Consider the following 15662-nt stretch of genomic DNA (forward strand, 5'->3'; position numbering starts at 1 on the left):
TGAAAGCAAGTGAGAATAAAGATGTCATTCATTTGCCAGCTATGTTCACGGGCCCGCCAAGCTCCTGAGGTGAAGAACTCCTGTTCCGTGGGGGAGAATGAGATGCCAATCTGCTGGTCTGGGATATCTTCTTCTGGATGAGCTGTTTCCAATTAATTACTTTGAGTTCCCTTCTTCCTCCTGTTCAAAGGAGATGGCTACTTCTCTGTTCATGTCAGGGAGCCAAAAAGCATCCTTTAATTGTCCAAGAGAAAAGAATGCTTGAAGAAGGGCCATGTACCTGAAAGTGATGACTTGATTAGCCCAAGGGTAGCTCAGTAGCTAGAGGTGGAATTTCCCGGCTGGCTCTCGGCACACCAAAGGATCATGGGAAAAGAGCTGTGAAGGAGACTCCCAATCAAGGGCATCAGATAACACTATCTTGCGGTCACATGTTGTGCGACCTTCTCTTTGAAGGTTTTACAGGTAGTAGGAAAGAGAGATATTCAGAGAAAAACCTTCTTCAGATTGATGTCCCTTTCAACTATTTTGATTCCACAAAGACAAGGAAAGAAAAAGTAGATGGGGACCATGCAGAGAAAATAAAACTCTGCCAGTCACTTGTCCCCCTGGACATAGGATGGCCCTGCTGAGATGTGGGAGGTAGGGCCTCGCCGCTTTCATCTCCTCTATGAATTTGGGTTCCAACTTTAGCAAGCAAAGGGCATCCAAAAGCATGAGCTGCCAGCCACTCTTTTACAAAGTAAGAGTTGGGGGTGATCATCACCAACAAGTGAAATGGGTTTTGGGAAGAAAAGCGACCCCGAAGTGATTTTTCTGAAAGTAAGCTTAATTCCAATAAGGACAATGCAAACGCCTTGCTTATCTAACCAATAACGCATAATCACCTGGCTTGAAATCCACTGAGGGTGAAATAAACCCATTTTTAATATAGGCTACCTGAAGAACCACAACCTCTGACTGGGCAAAACCTTGATGTCATTCTCAGGCAGAGCTAGATAAATAGCATTACACCTTGAGGAAGCCCCACTCCTTTAATGGGGGAGGTTTTATCCAAGGAAAACAATTACACAGAAAAACAAATACTCAGGAATGTAAGAAAGACCTACACAAGGTCATTACAGTTCCTGAATATTACAGGGAGATAGAAGAACGCCGGATGTAGAGTGCTGAGAACTAAGCAGTGTCCTCTCAAGCAAATGCAGCTAACATTTGCACACCAACAACAAAATCACAGAGAGCCTCCACTGCGACTCAGCCAGGGAAAAGCTAGATTTACTTTTCCATAGGTGGCTTTTTGTCAGGCACTAATAAGGCCTTCAAGTGCACATTACAAGGTGAAAAGCAACTATTTTAGAAACTTCAGTTTGGACACGATATAGCAACTGTGATCATTAAAGCGGCTACATTAGTCCTTGACCTCATTCTGCATATCAAATGCAGAAGTTCTTGGTTTCACAGGACTCCCAGTGATATGCAGTTTATAAAAAACCTGGGTCTTCAGTGCTAATAAACATGCTATTTCATCCTTTAGAAGGGGTCACAAACAAGGATAATTCAGTCACAGTTTTAAGCTTCAAAGAATAGTTTTGCTTTCCAAAAAGATTTGTGTTCACTATTAAGGGCATTTGTGGAGAATGTGAAAAATACTTAATGACTACATTACCTAAGTGCTGTGATCTGAAATGATAAAATTTATTCTCAATGTGAGATCTTAAAATTTAAAAATCAAACAAACTCAACAGCCAGTTATTAATGTATTTTTAAATAGTCCAGAACAATTATTCACTAATTCAAATATTTGAGTTTGCAGGCGACATCTGGAAGTTTGAGGATGAAAATGCAGACACAAAAATCCAGAAACTAAGTTCACATAATCATGTCCTTTCGCAAGTTAGCATAGCAATGTGACCAATTCAAGAAAATCAACACAGTAATACTGAATCTCAACTTCACCTCAATTTTAACTTGGAGGGAGGGTGGGTTAGAAATGGATATTAGGCAAGCACTTAGTCATCATTTCAATCTTAATAAATCACATCCCCAAATGGATTTAGTGGTATCCTAGGAAAACACCGTGATCATTTGGATTGCCAAATATAACCGTTCCATGTTGCCAAAATCAGCAGTATACATTAACCTAAGGACAGTTGGTTGGATATGTTCTTGGAAAAGGCAACATATTGGCATTATGGGCACTAGTTAGGTCTCTGCTGGGGATGAAAATAGTCCAAAGTGATGACACAGATGTTTAAAAACTCATTTCTGCAGAAGTTTTTCAGTAACCCTTTAACACTTTTCTTCAAACTTCCTGATTTCACTGTCTCATACTGAAAAAGAAAAAAGAAAAAAAAAAAACCCACCACCTCCAGATTCCAGGGCATAAAAGTAGTTTATGCTCACTCACATTTTCAGGCACACAAATATAAAACTTAGAAAAGAGTGTTTCAGAAGAAAGCTCTTCTGTGTGGGTGTGATTTGTAAAATAAAGGTAGCATTATCCCGACAGATATAAATGTGTACCCAGTGATCAAACAGAGTCCTGGAAATTCTGTTTTGACAGTTACTTGTAGACGAGCATTTTCAATAGTGATTAATTCAGAGCTAGATAATAATATCATCAAAGTTAAATCAAAACTACTTTTGGATGATTGAGCAATAATATAATTGGAAGGAAGTGTAATTGCTAATCTAATACAGGGTACCTTTAGACATGTCATAATATATTCCACGCAAAGGGTTACTCATTCTGGCAGCAAAAGTCTCACGTACATAAAAATGACAGTTAAAAAATGCTATTCTATTTAAAAAGTGGATTTTTTTTTAAAACCAGGTGTTCTCCCGAGATGTCAGTCATTTATTAAACTTCGACAGTTCTAACGGAAGATGACATAATAGATTAAAACACCAGCTGAAAAATATGTAAGACTGTCCTATGAAAAACACAGCGCTCTAGATTACATAAGCAGGATAAGGGAGAGGAAAGTCCAAGCCCCCTTCCAGTTAGGTTTTTACTCTTTTGCACAGCTCTATAACTTAGCCCACTGAAGTTTGAAGAGTACATAATATTAGGTTCTCAGTTAAACTACATAGGTTTTTGAAACCAAGTGTCTTGAGAAAACTAAAAGGATAACGTTAAAATTTTACACACACACACACACACACACACACATATTTTTCTTTCTGAAGAACGCAATTCCTTACTTTCTTGACCTCCTTGAAGACTGCCCAGGTAAAGTCACCAGTTGCTCTTCTTGGTCCTATTTACTTGATGAATTCGATTTCTCTTTAAAGGGGAAACTCAATTCTAATTTAGATATTACACAGCTGCCTATGTTTGAAGGACATTATTATTGCCAACCATATAGAATTTCCAAATGGCCATCTCCACATACTGGTAATTTATAGACGACATTATGGACATTTCACATTTATGGTGAAAAACAGGAATCTCCCATAAATGTTTCAGCCAAAAGTAAATTTCAAACACCTGCTTTAGAACAATAGATGGAATCACTAAAAGAGTCTTCTTATTTTTTTAATTGAGGATTATTTCTCAAACACATATATATTTATGAAAATATAATGGGCATTTACATTTTCTTAAAATTTTTAGTTTTATGGTTCTCGATTAAGTTGTACTTAGACACACTTGGAAATTGGTGAGTTCCATATTTCCATTCTTCTGCACAGCAATGCCTACGAAGTCTACAATCAGAAGTGCTGTACTATACAGACAGGGTCTAATTAGTTAAGGAAAAGGCAACTTTTAAATTCTGAAAATAAGACCACTTTTAGTCTCCATCACTGGTTTGCTTTTAAAAGGCCAGAACACTGCCCCCAACGTGGGCTGACCTGTCAGTGTTGTTTTAAGTGGAAATGGTCAGTCAGCTATTATTTTCCCAGAAGCGGTAAGAAGATCCACACGCATACACAATTACATGCGTTGCACGGTGCCAACTATTTCCAACCAAAATAATCATATACACGTCGGGCAGAGCTATTTCTAGTCTGAAGCGGTGAACGTCTGGACAGAGTCCGAGGAAACCCAGCAGGCGATGACTACGGGAGCAAAGCGTGGCAGCGGGGACCCGGGCCCCCTGCACGCACTGGACGCCGGGTACCCCTCACCTGCACAGGCTCCCTAGCAGGGCATCCGGGTACGCGCGCGCGCGTCCGGAACGCATCGGTCCGGACCTAACGAGCCCGGCGGGCCCCGCGGGCCAGCGCATCCTCCGCGGGACCCGAAATGCCTTCTCCTACCTGTCACTTTGCGTGGAGCTGCTGCTGGTAATTTAGGCACTGCCGCCTCCTGGAGCCCCCGAGTGTGCGCGCGCGTGGGTGCGCGCGTGTGTGTGTGTGTATGAGATCTTGTTGGCGGTGCCACTCACTTACTGCTCCCGGCGCCACCGCCCCCTCCCCCTCCCCCCATAGGAACTGGCCGCCAAGCCCCCTCCTAGCTCTCCCGGCTCCGCCCTCCCGCCGGCCCCCGCCTGCCCTCCCTGCCTCCCCGCCTCCCCGCCTCCGGGGCGCGCGGTCCTTACCTCTGCGTAGGGCGGGGGTCTCCACGGGCTCCTCCGCGAAGCGGCCGGCTGCGCTCGCTCTCTTCGCCTGCTTGCCTGCCCGCCAGGCTTGGCGTGTCCCTGGCTCTGGGCCCCTCCGCCCCTCGATGGCCCGCCGCTCCCCCCGCCCCAGCCCAGGAGTCTCCCTCCTTGTTCTCGCCTCCCGGCTCCAGAGCCCGATCTGTCGCCTCGCAGCCCCAACCTGCCCAGGCTACGGAGCATGCCCAGTGCGGCGCGCCCGGGCTGGGGGTGGGCAGGGGCCGGGCCGGCCGCCGGGCAGCGGCGAGCCGGCGGGGCGGGGAGGGGGCGCCGGGGAGCCCGGAGGAGCAGCCCAGAGGCCCCGGCCAGCCGCTGGGAATGGACAGAGGGCCGAGTTGGGAGAAGGTGGGTGGGGCGTCTGGAGAAGCAGCCCAGCTGCGGGATCCTCGGGGGTCTCCCGGCCGCCCCCGAGGACCCAGCGCCTCGGCACGTGCCCCAGGCCTGAAGTCGAGTGCACACAGTGTGTCACCGGGCGCAGAGCCGCTTGGAGTGTGGTACCCTCTCCTTGTGAGAACCGCAGCCCCCAGTGGACCATGGGGCAGGGGTGGGAGTAGAGAGTGGAGGGGTGCCAGGACTGGCGAAAGCCGGTGCCCCGAAGCCTCTGGTGGGGTTGGGAAAGAACGTTAATTTATTTTCTTTAAAAAAAAAACACATAAAGCACTTTACGTCGGCACTGATCTAAATGCTTTTTATTCTTGAAATCCTTAAAACAGTCTTCCAAAACTAGTGCTGCTGTGTGTTTTCTCTTTTCTTTTCTTCTCTCTCTCTCTCTCTCTCTCTCTCTCTCTCTCTCTCTCTCTCTCGGCTTTAACTGAGCTACAGAGAGATGAAGTGGTTCCAAAAAGTCTTCCCTCAAGTGCAACCATAGAACGCAAATCCCCCAGACTTTGGTCCCTGGGATGCTGGGGCGCTGCTCAAGCCAGTGCCAGGCTAAGCCCTGCCCTACAACGGCCCCTTCAGGTGACTCCGAGTCACCCTGGCATTCAGGCCCTAATGGTGTTCAGTCTGTCCTCAACCCCCACCCACCCTGCTCCTTTGTGTGGACCATCCTAAAGCTTAGCTCCGGGACTCCCGGGAGGGATCCCTCCTCCTCCCCAGCCACTCCGCCTCCTCCTCCCAGCTGGCGGCCACCAAAACCCGGAGACGTGGCACCTGCGCATTGGGGACTGGGGCCATGCTCGCAGCTGAACTGGGCATGCTCAGCCGCCTGAGCAGGTCCGGCTGGCCAGAAGGAAAGAGCAAGCGTGGCCACTTCTGCAGTGTGGGGACTGGATAGAGCAATCCGTGCACAAACAGTAATCCAGGCTCTGGGGGGCAGAGGCGATTGCACATGCAAAGACCCGTTCTCCTGACACATACTGGACTTTTCTAGGCAAGGCAAAGGGGGAGGGGTGTGATCAAAAGTTTACCAACGGGACATTCTTCATCAGGAGGGGGCTGAAGGCCCCATGACAACTCCCCAGCTAAAAGCTGAAATTTTAGCTGAGCCCTGATACCAGTTCCTAAGCGCCTGAGCCAGTCTGCCTGTGGGAAAGCCAAGAGAAGTAGCCTATCCTGCCAGATTGGAAAGGAAAGAAAGACCTCAGAGAAAAGCCCACGGGCTCCTGGGCTCCTCCCCAGTCAGGGCTCCTCCCCAGTCAGGGCGCTTTGATGTGATGATATTGAGTGATGATGCCAGTTCAAACCATGATATGTACTCAAATCTGCATTTTACCTTGTTAACGTGCACATTTTGATTCAACAGGTCTAGGGAGGGACTTGACATTCTGCATATTGAAGATCCCACATCATGCAGATGTTGCCAGTCTTCAGATCAGACTTTGAGTAACAGGAGCATGAGGCCATGTTTTAGGCCTGTTCTTATTTTATAGCCAAGATAACCCTGGTTTAGAAAGCCTAAGCAATTGCCCAAGGTCACACTGCCAGTAAGCAGTGCAGGTGGTTTCAAACCCACTTCTCCAGGGCTCCCTGGGTATGTTCCTGTATTTCTCCAACCCCATAGACAGATGAGCGGGAAGGTGACATCTATGTATCTTGACTGTTTCCACCAGGTGTAATTTAAGTACATAGTACACCCAGACATATCAGTTAGCCTCTGCTGTGTAAAAACCTCACCAAAACTTACTGGCTTAAAATCCCTAGCCATTAAGTTCACAATTCTGTGACCCAGCAATTTGGATTGAAACCAGCAGAATAGTTCTGCCTTTTTCTGCTGGGTCCATGCATGTGGTTGCAGACATGTGGAGCTGGGAGTCCCATCCCGCAGGTTAAGTTGGTAGGTGTTCTGTCCATATGCCTTCTTCATGGAGAGAAAGTAGCATTTCATGCCTCCTTTAGCTAATATCCTATTGACCTAAGAAAGCCACTTAGCCATGTTCAGATTCAAAGCATAAAAAAAATAATAAACTTCACGTTTTGATGAGAGGAGACACAAAATAGAAAGATGGGTTGCCACCCCAACCTATAACTTCCATAAAACTAGCCCTCCTGCCCTGGAATTCATTCAGAGTAAGGCCTATCTATAATTTTACAAATCAGTGAACCAAACCATAGCACTCTTTTCTTATTATTGTTAGGCCTTCAATCTAATACTAAATTATTAAGAAATCTCAACTCAGTGGGGTATAAACATTAAATAGTTTTTTTTTTTTTCAAAATACTCATTTCAATTAAATTCTGCTAAAGTTCTGTTTCCCTTCATTGAATTACATCTTAGACAGTCATTCATTCAACAAACCTTTTACATACCAGGCACTATTCTTTACCCAGAATACTGAGGTAAACAAAAGAGACAAATCATTGCCTCTGGGAAGCTTAAATTCTAGCAGAGGAGACAATGAATGGTATATTAGAAGTATACAGCATCAGCCATGGACAGTTGACTCAGTAGATAAAGCATTGGCCCAGCGTGCAGACATTCCAGGCTCGATTCCTAGTTAGGACACATATGAGAAGTGACCATCTGCTTCTCTTCCCCTCCCGCTCCCCCTTCCCTCTCTCTTCTCCTCCCACAACCAGTGGCTTGACTGGTTCAAGTGTCAGCATTGGGCACTTAGGATAGCTCAGTTGATTTGAGTGTCAGCCCCAGACAGGGTTGCTGAGTGGATTCCAATCAGTGCTCATGGAGGAGTCTGTCTATCTCTCCTCCTCTCACTTAAAAAAGTTTTTTTTTAGGCCCTGGCCGGTTGGCTCAGTGGTAGAGCGTCGGCCTGGCATGCAGGAGTCCTGGGTTCAATTCCCGGCCAGGGCACACAGGAGAGATGCCCATCTGCTTTTCCACCCTACCCCCTCTCCTTCCTCTCTGTCTCTCTCTTCACCTCCCGCAGCCAAGGCTCCATTGGAGCAAAGTTGGCCCGGGCGCTGAGGATGGCTCTGTGGCCTCTGCCTCAGGCACTAGAATGGCTCTGGTTGCAACAGAGCAACGCCCCAGATGGGCAGAGCATCGCCCCCTGGTGGGCGTGCTGGGTGGATCCCGGTCAGGCGCATGCGGGAGTCTGTCTGACTGCCTCCCCATTTCCAACTTCAGAAAAATACAAAAAAAAAGAAAAAAAAAGTTTTTTTTTAATTAAATAAAAGTATACAGTATTGACCAGTGTTAAGAACTGTGGTGAGAGGAAAAGCAAAAGCCTTCTTGAGGTGTAAGAGGGGTGTGGATTCCTGAATGAAGAGAGAGGTGAATACATGAATATGTGGGGAAGTATTTCCAGCAGAAGGAATCACAAAAGTTACAACCAGAATGTATTCGGCATGTTCAAGAAACAGAACGGAGGCCAGAGTAGCAGAGAGAGGCACAGAGTGGGCGGAACTGGTGTCCCAGAAGCAGCAGTGAGGCAGACCATGTAAGTAAAACCACCTAAAGGACTTCAAGCTTCAGTCCAAGTGTGATATGAACTCATAGGAAGATGAGATGTTGAGCTGGGTGGGGGCTGTGATCTGGTCAATCATTATCTGATCGATCAGAGAGCTCACATTGAAAATGCCTGTAGGACATCCAGATGGCCATAGACGTGAAAGATGCTCAACATCGCTAATGATCAAGAAATGGAAATGAAAATCACAATGAGATATCACCTCCCATTTGTCAGAGTGGCTATCATCAATAAATCGACAAACAATGAGCATTGGCAAGAATGTAGTGAAAAGGGAATCCTCGTGCACTGTTGGTAGAACTATAAATTAGTGCAGCCTCTAAGTATGGAAGTTCCTCAAAATATTAAAAATAGAACTCCCATACAACCCAGAAATTCTACTTCTGGGTATTTATACAAAGAATCCCAAAACACTAATTTGAAAAGCTACATCCAAGCTTATGTTCATTCTAGCATTATGTACAATAGTCAAGATATAGAAGTAACTTAGGTGTCCACAGATAGACTAATGAATAAAGAAAATATGGTATGTACATACAATGGAATGTCACTCAGCTATTTAAAAAAAAATAAAGTTTTGTCATTTGTAACAATATGGATGGACCTCAAGGGTGTTATGCTGAGTGAAATAAATCAGAAAAAGACAAATACCATATGATTTCATAAGTATGTGTAATCTTAAAAAAAAAAACAAAATAAATGAACAAACAAAAGAGAAACAAACTCACAGATAACAGAACAAATTGATGGTCACCATGGGAGGTTGTTGGGAGAACGGGTGAAAAGGATTAAGTAGAACAAATAGCCCATTATAAACCAGTCGTGGATATAAAGGATAGCATAGGGAATATAGTCAATAATATCCTAATAACTATATATAGTGTCGCATGGGTACTTGACTCGGAGTGATTACTTGGTAAGGTATATACATGCCTAATCACTATGTTGTACACCTGATACTAACATAATGTCTACTGTCAACTATAATTGAAAAATAAATTAAAAATATAGAATGCCCATGGGGCAAGAGCACAAAAAGTACTAAGACAACAGTCTTCCCACTTGGCATACTTTATAATTTCCATATACAAACTTAAATCTTCAACAAATTTCCTCAGACAAAGTTAAATCTTCAACATCAAGCTCAATTTGAATTCAGCCTTCTCCTTGCCCCCACTGTGGATTCCAGTTGGATGTCTTGCTCCTTGAAGTGGAAGGAAGGTTTTGGCCCTTAAACACTTTCTCTCCTGCCCCCTGCCCCTCAATGCCTCCTTCTTCCAGCATGTTGGGCAGGAAGGAAGAAGAAGGAAGAAGACTAGTGTCTCTACCCTTGACCTTGACCATCTTGATCATCTCTCATTCACTGTATCTGCATCTCTGGCTAAGAGATTAGTGACACTGTGGCAGGTCTCTGCCATGGATGACATAAGTGAGATCATTGGAAGGTTCTCCTGGACCTCTCACCCCTTAGCTCTGCTCCTTTTTTTTTAATTTATTCATTTTAGATAGGAGAGAGAGTGAGAGAGAGAGAGAGACAGAGAGAGAGAAGGGGGAGGAGCAGGAAGCATCAACTACCATATGTGCCTTGATCAGACAAGTGCAGGGTTTTGAACCGGCAACCTCAGCGTTCCAGGTCGACGCTTTATCCACTGCGCCACCACAGGTCAGGCAGCTCTGCTCCTTTTATTCCCAGTCCATGGTTTTCTATATGGGGTCCAGCCTAGCGCATCTTACTGCTTGAGTTCGCATGCTAGGCCGGCCACCCTATTGCGTGTTGCACCCACAAGGAACTTAAGCCAGCAACCTTCCACAGTGTCCACTGGAAGCACAGAGAAAAGAGATAAAATTGCTCCTCCAGGCAAGGCCAATGGATTGGTAGGGAAAGAGGAAGGTGAATGGAGTTTTTTCTACCAGGAAGAGGATATCTAATCCACTTACGGAGGCTTTCCCCCAGGGGTCAGGAAACTTTTTGGCTGAGAGAGTCATTAATGCCACATATTGTAAAATGTAATTCTGTGAGAACCATACAACGACCCGTGTACCTTACGCATTATCCAATAAAAATTTGGTGTTGTCCCGGAGGACAGCTGTGATTGGCTCCAGCCACCCGCAACCATGAACATGAGTGGTAGGAAATGAATGGATTGTAATACATGAGAATGTTTTATATATTTAACATTATTATTATTTATTTTTTTTCCGAAGCTGGAAACGGGGAGGCAGTCAGACAGACTCCCACATGCACCCGACCGGGATCCACTTGGCATGCCCACCAGGGGGTGATGCTCTGCCCCTCTGGGGTATCGCTCTGTTGCATCTAGAGCCATCCTAGCACCTGAGGCAGAGGCCACAGAGCTATCCTCAGCGCCCAGGCCAACTTTGCTCCAATGGAGCCTTGGCTGCGGGAGGGGAAGAGAGAGACAGAGAGGAAGGAGAGGGGGAGGGGTGGAGAAGCAGATGGGCGCTTCTCCTGTGTGCCTTGGCTGGGAATCGAACCCGGGACTCCTGCACACCAGGCTGAAGCTCTACCACTGAGCCAACCGGCCAGGGCATTATTTTTTTATTAAAGATTTGTCTACGAGCCAGATGCAGCCATCGAAAGAGCCATATCTGGCTCACGAGCCATAGGTTCCCGACCCCTGGCCTACACTGTATATCCCTGAGTTCCTCTCTGTGCTCAGCCACATGCTCTAGTTATCCACCCCAGGGCAACATCTTGTCATGTGAATTAACAAGCATGGCAACAAAGGCCTAAGAAAATATTCAATGCATTAAGATTTATAATTTTTACTTGGTATTGTTGCTTTATATGAATGGAAGATAGCAACAATGAGAACCTTTAGTAAACAGTCACATTGTATTCTTTTTAGAGAAAGAGCAGTACATTCCCTGTCCTGAATTAAAGTGATGCATTAATCATAGCTTCCATCCAGCTTTTTAAGTGCTGTCCTACATGAATGAAAAGATCACCACTAGCCCATTTGTCCAATTTGTCTTATTAGGGACATACATCTTTAAAAAGTAGGCAGCAAATGGAACAGCTTGACATGGGCTACCTTGACCCCTGGATGTCCCCTCCCTATCCTTATGTCTTATTTCACTGTGTGCCAAAAAACTAAAACATGTCAGAGGCCCCAAGAACCAAAGAAAATGGTAATGAAGAAAGTTGCCCAAGGACTGAGTTTATGTAAAATACAATGGCAATCAAAAAACAAAAAAAAACATTTAACCTCTGTAAAATCAATTGTTGGTTGGAATGTGAAAAAAGAATAGAAAGAAAATAGAGAAGAGAGCTTAATTTCATTCCAAACAATGTAGTTTAGAAACAGAATTTTTTTATGTGTGAGCCAAGCTTAAGATATGATTAGACTGAAGAGATTCAAATATACTGTAATGGTGATGACAATGATGATTGTTGATGATGATGATGATCAAGGTATAACATACACACAATAAAAGGTAAAAATGTTAAGTTAGGAGTTTTCTTTTACATAAGCACCTATGTGACCACTATCTGGATCAAGATAGAAAAGTTTTCAGCACACCAAAAAGTACCCTTATCTTCCTTCCCAGTCACTATCCTTCCCACACATGCTACCACCAGCAACACCACCATTATCACCAACACCACCGTCATCATCACCACCATCATCACCACAACCACCACCATCATCAACACCATCACCACCATCATGACCACCATCACCACCACCACAACCACCATCGCCGCCACCACCACCACCATCGCCCCACCACCACCACCATCACCGCCACCACCACCACCACCATAACCACCACCACCACCACCACCATCACCACCATGGCCACCACCACCGCCACCACTACCATCACCACCATCACCACCACCACCACAACCACCACCACCACCACCACCATCGCCACCACCACCACCACCATCATCACCACCACCACCACCATCATCATCGCTACCACCACCACCACCACCATCACCACCACCACCAACATCATGACCACCACCGCCATCGTCATTGCCACCACCATCACCACCATCGCTACCACCACCACCATCACCACCACTACCGCCACCATCATTGCCACCACCACCACCACCACCACCATCATCATCACCACCACCACCATTACCACCACCATCATCACCACCACCACCACCATCATGACCACCATCACCACCATCGCCACCGCCACCACCACCACCATCGCCATCACCACCACCATCGCTGCCACCACCACCAGTGATGAACACTATTCAAACATCAGAGATTTGATGTCTCTGTTTTTGAACTTCATATAAACAGAATCATGCAGAAGATATTCTTTTGTGCCTGACTTCTTTTGTTCATTATTATCTATCTCTGTGGGATTCACCCATGCTGCAGCTTGTATCTTTAGTTTATTCTTTTTATTTTTGTATAGTTTATCATTGTATGAGTATATTAAATTCTATATATTCAATCTAGTGATTTAAAATTTTGCCAGCGGTTTTTAAATTGTGCACTTGAAGGGCCTTGAAAGCCCGTCCTATATACTCCCATTCCACTTCTTTGTATACTCCTTATTGTGAGTTCAATGTCATGTACTAAATACCCAATATCTGTGTTAACAGGTTGTTCTGTGAAAAATTAAGCCTGTTCTGTGTCATGGTAAAGTGAATTGCTCAGTGTTTTATACAAAAAGCACAAATAAAATTATGACATTTCTGAATGAAAAATAAAGGTTTTTTTCCCCATATAAGTCAAAGGAAAATTGTGTTATTTCTTTTTCTTGATGCCAAAACATTTGTAATCATTTCCTTGAAGTGTGAGGAGTAAATGTTGTTAGATTTCAATCAGAAAGCCTTGAAGCTGGATGTCAACATTTAACCTACGGGATATGATTTACAAATGAGTGCCCTGTTTTTACTTACCTGATGTTTATGACAAGATTGCAGAAAATGAAATGAGAGCATATGGAAACTATAGACACTACTCAATGAGGCTGCTAAATTGCTGGCCTAATTGCATGGTTTTATGTTTCTCTCCATTCTTTAAATGTGAACAAATCAGTTTTGTAAATAGAATGATCCGCTCCCACCATCTCTGTTATGCCATAACAAGATTTGAAAAGTACATTAACTTCCAATATAAATATCAATTGCACATTCAGCAGGACTCAATGTTCTTTTCTTTCCTTCGCTGACTCCATGTGGTGGGAATGACAACAAAACTACAATTCAGTTAAATTTATGGTTCCTCTATGTTTCAGGAAGCCTACATTCTTCACCCACACACAAAAATACATTTCTTTGACCCTCTTTCTTTAGTTGTTTCTACCATTGAGATTCATGCTGGCCAAGATCAAAATAACAGATTTTTACAACTGCCCACCAAGAATGACTTAGGGGATCATGGGACCCAATCACTCCAACTAATTGATGAACATTTAAGTCTCAAGAGGCTGTGTGACTTGCTCAGGTTATCTGCCCGGCAGATGACGTGCTAGGACCCCAGCTCTGATTTCAGAAATTGTAGGCACCATCTGTTCAACAAAACGTAGTCACGGGAACAAAGAAACCAAATTAATTAAATATCAACAGAACTCTGTAAGGCCTAGAATTTACCTCTTGGTCAAAAACTTTATTTCTCTTTGTATTTTATAAGTGTTTTCTCAAAAACATTTCCTTTTCTCGACTTCATATAAAGAACTGACAAATGTACTAGCATTTAATCAATGAGAAAACAGTTTCTGGATGCTACACGAGCTTCTGATACTAAAGAGAGTTCTCTCTTGTAGATAGGCAGAGCTGCATCTGTAGTAAAACAGGTGGTCCAGTGCACAGGGATGCCCAGCCCTGGGCAAGTGGCGGCCAAGATGTGTCCCTTGCCAGGCCTTCTGGCTGACACAGGCCCCAAATAAAATGGTACCTTTTTCTGACTTGCACAAAATCGTAGCATAGGCCTGACTCTATAGAACAAAGGCAGTCACCAGACTTCTTTCACATATTTAACATTCTGTTTATTATAGCAGAGCTGCAGGCAAATAATTAATAGCAAAGAATCTGTGTGATATTTATGCTCCTTCCCCTCTTTTAAAAGTAATTTCAGTAACACCATAAATGAGTGTGTCCCTCCTGGCTGGTTCACACAAAGCTTTATTTAATCTCAACTTTGTGGTAATGGCGGAGGTACTAGCAAGTGCCAATGCACAAGTTCATCGCATGCTTCTGCTGGTGCTGTGTCTGCTAACATCTTGGCACCCCAAGCCAGTCATTGGGACGGGCTCTGTTTAGGGACAGAGTAGGTGAGCTGATCACAGTAGGAGGGTGCTGCAAAGGGCATGGTGAATAAATGAGGCTGTATTACCAGCATTACCATCTACCACACTGCTGTTATTTGACTTCACATTCTTTGAGGGCAAGGATCATTTCTTATTTAACTTCTAATCCCCAAGGCTCAACATGGTGCTTGGAGCATCGCTGCGGTAGTAATAAACATTTGCTGAACCATAAATGAATGACCCTGCCATCCAATGAGTGGTTGGAACAGAACCAGTGAGTCATCTGTGACTTCTTGTCTTCTGCAGCCCTCACGTTACACCTCCAGCGGTCAGAAAGTAGTATTGATTGACTCTGTTTTGTAAATAACTCTTAAATCATACTTCCTTCCTTTCAACACTCAATTTCTCTCACATCCTCCAGGAGGAATTAAGCCTATTAATGTTTCCCAAAAGCACCTTGTACATTTCTATTTGATAGCGCTTGCTTCATTGTTTTAGAGTTATCTGTTTGTCTGTTTAACCTTAAAGGACTGTAAAACTCCAGAGGGCAAAATCAGGATTCTAACTCATTTTTCTTACCAAAGAAATAACAGTACATATTTTTAAGTAGGTAATTCACTCACAAGATAACAAAATTCAAAAGGTGAAAAACGAAAAAAACTGCCCTCTATCCCCAAACATTCAAGTGCCATACCCAGAGGAAATTGTTATGTTCCTGGGCCTTATTTATCTTTTTCATAGCAGCTTACATACACATGTTTTTTCCTCTTCTTATACATCCTTATGCTCCTAAATTAATCTGTTTGGGGAAAGATATCTATACATATAGAGAAGTCTTATTTTTTAAAATAGCTTCATATCCTTCCATTGTATGAATGTGCCGTAATTTTTTTTTTCTTTAAGTGAGAGAGACAGACTCCCACATGTGGCTGGACCT

At 44.3% G+C, this 15662-nt stretch overlaps 1 protein-coding gene across 6 annotated transcripts in view; it reads right to left on the bottom strand.

Moving 5' to 3' along the window:
• The window catches only part of PLCB4 (phospholipase C beta 4), a 385287-nt gene extending 380432 nt beyond the window's left edge, over positions 1–4855 (bottom strand). For 3 of the 6 annotated variants that reach the window (XM_066387163.1, XM_066387166.1, XM_066387161.1), the window contains exon 1: positions 4545–4855. The gene's annotated coding sequence lies outside the window, so the exon portion shown is untranslated. Of the gene's footprint in view, positions 1–4263; positions 4392–4544 lie in introns of those variants that run through there. The other 3 variants (XM_066387169.1, XM_066387162.1, XM_066387164.1) reach the window with 2 other exon arrangements.
• Positions 4856–15662: the final 10807 nt, after the last annotated feature.

The sequence above is a fragment of the Saccopteryx leptura genome, chromosome 5 (genome assembly GCF_036850995.1).
Source record: "Saccopteryx leptura isolate mSacLep1 chromosome 5, mSacLep1_pri_phased_curated, whole genome shotgun sequence".
NCBI lineage: Eukaryota > Metazoa > Chordata > Mammalia > Chiroptera > Emballonuridae > Saccopteryx > Saccopteryx leptura.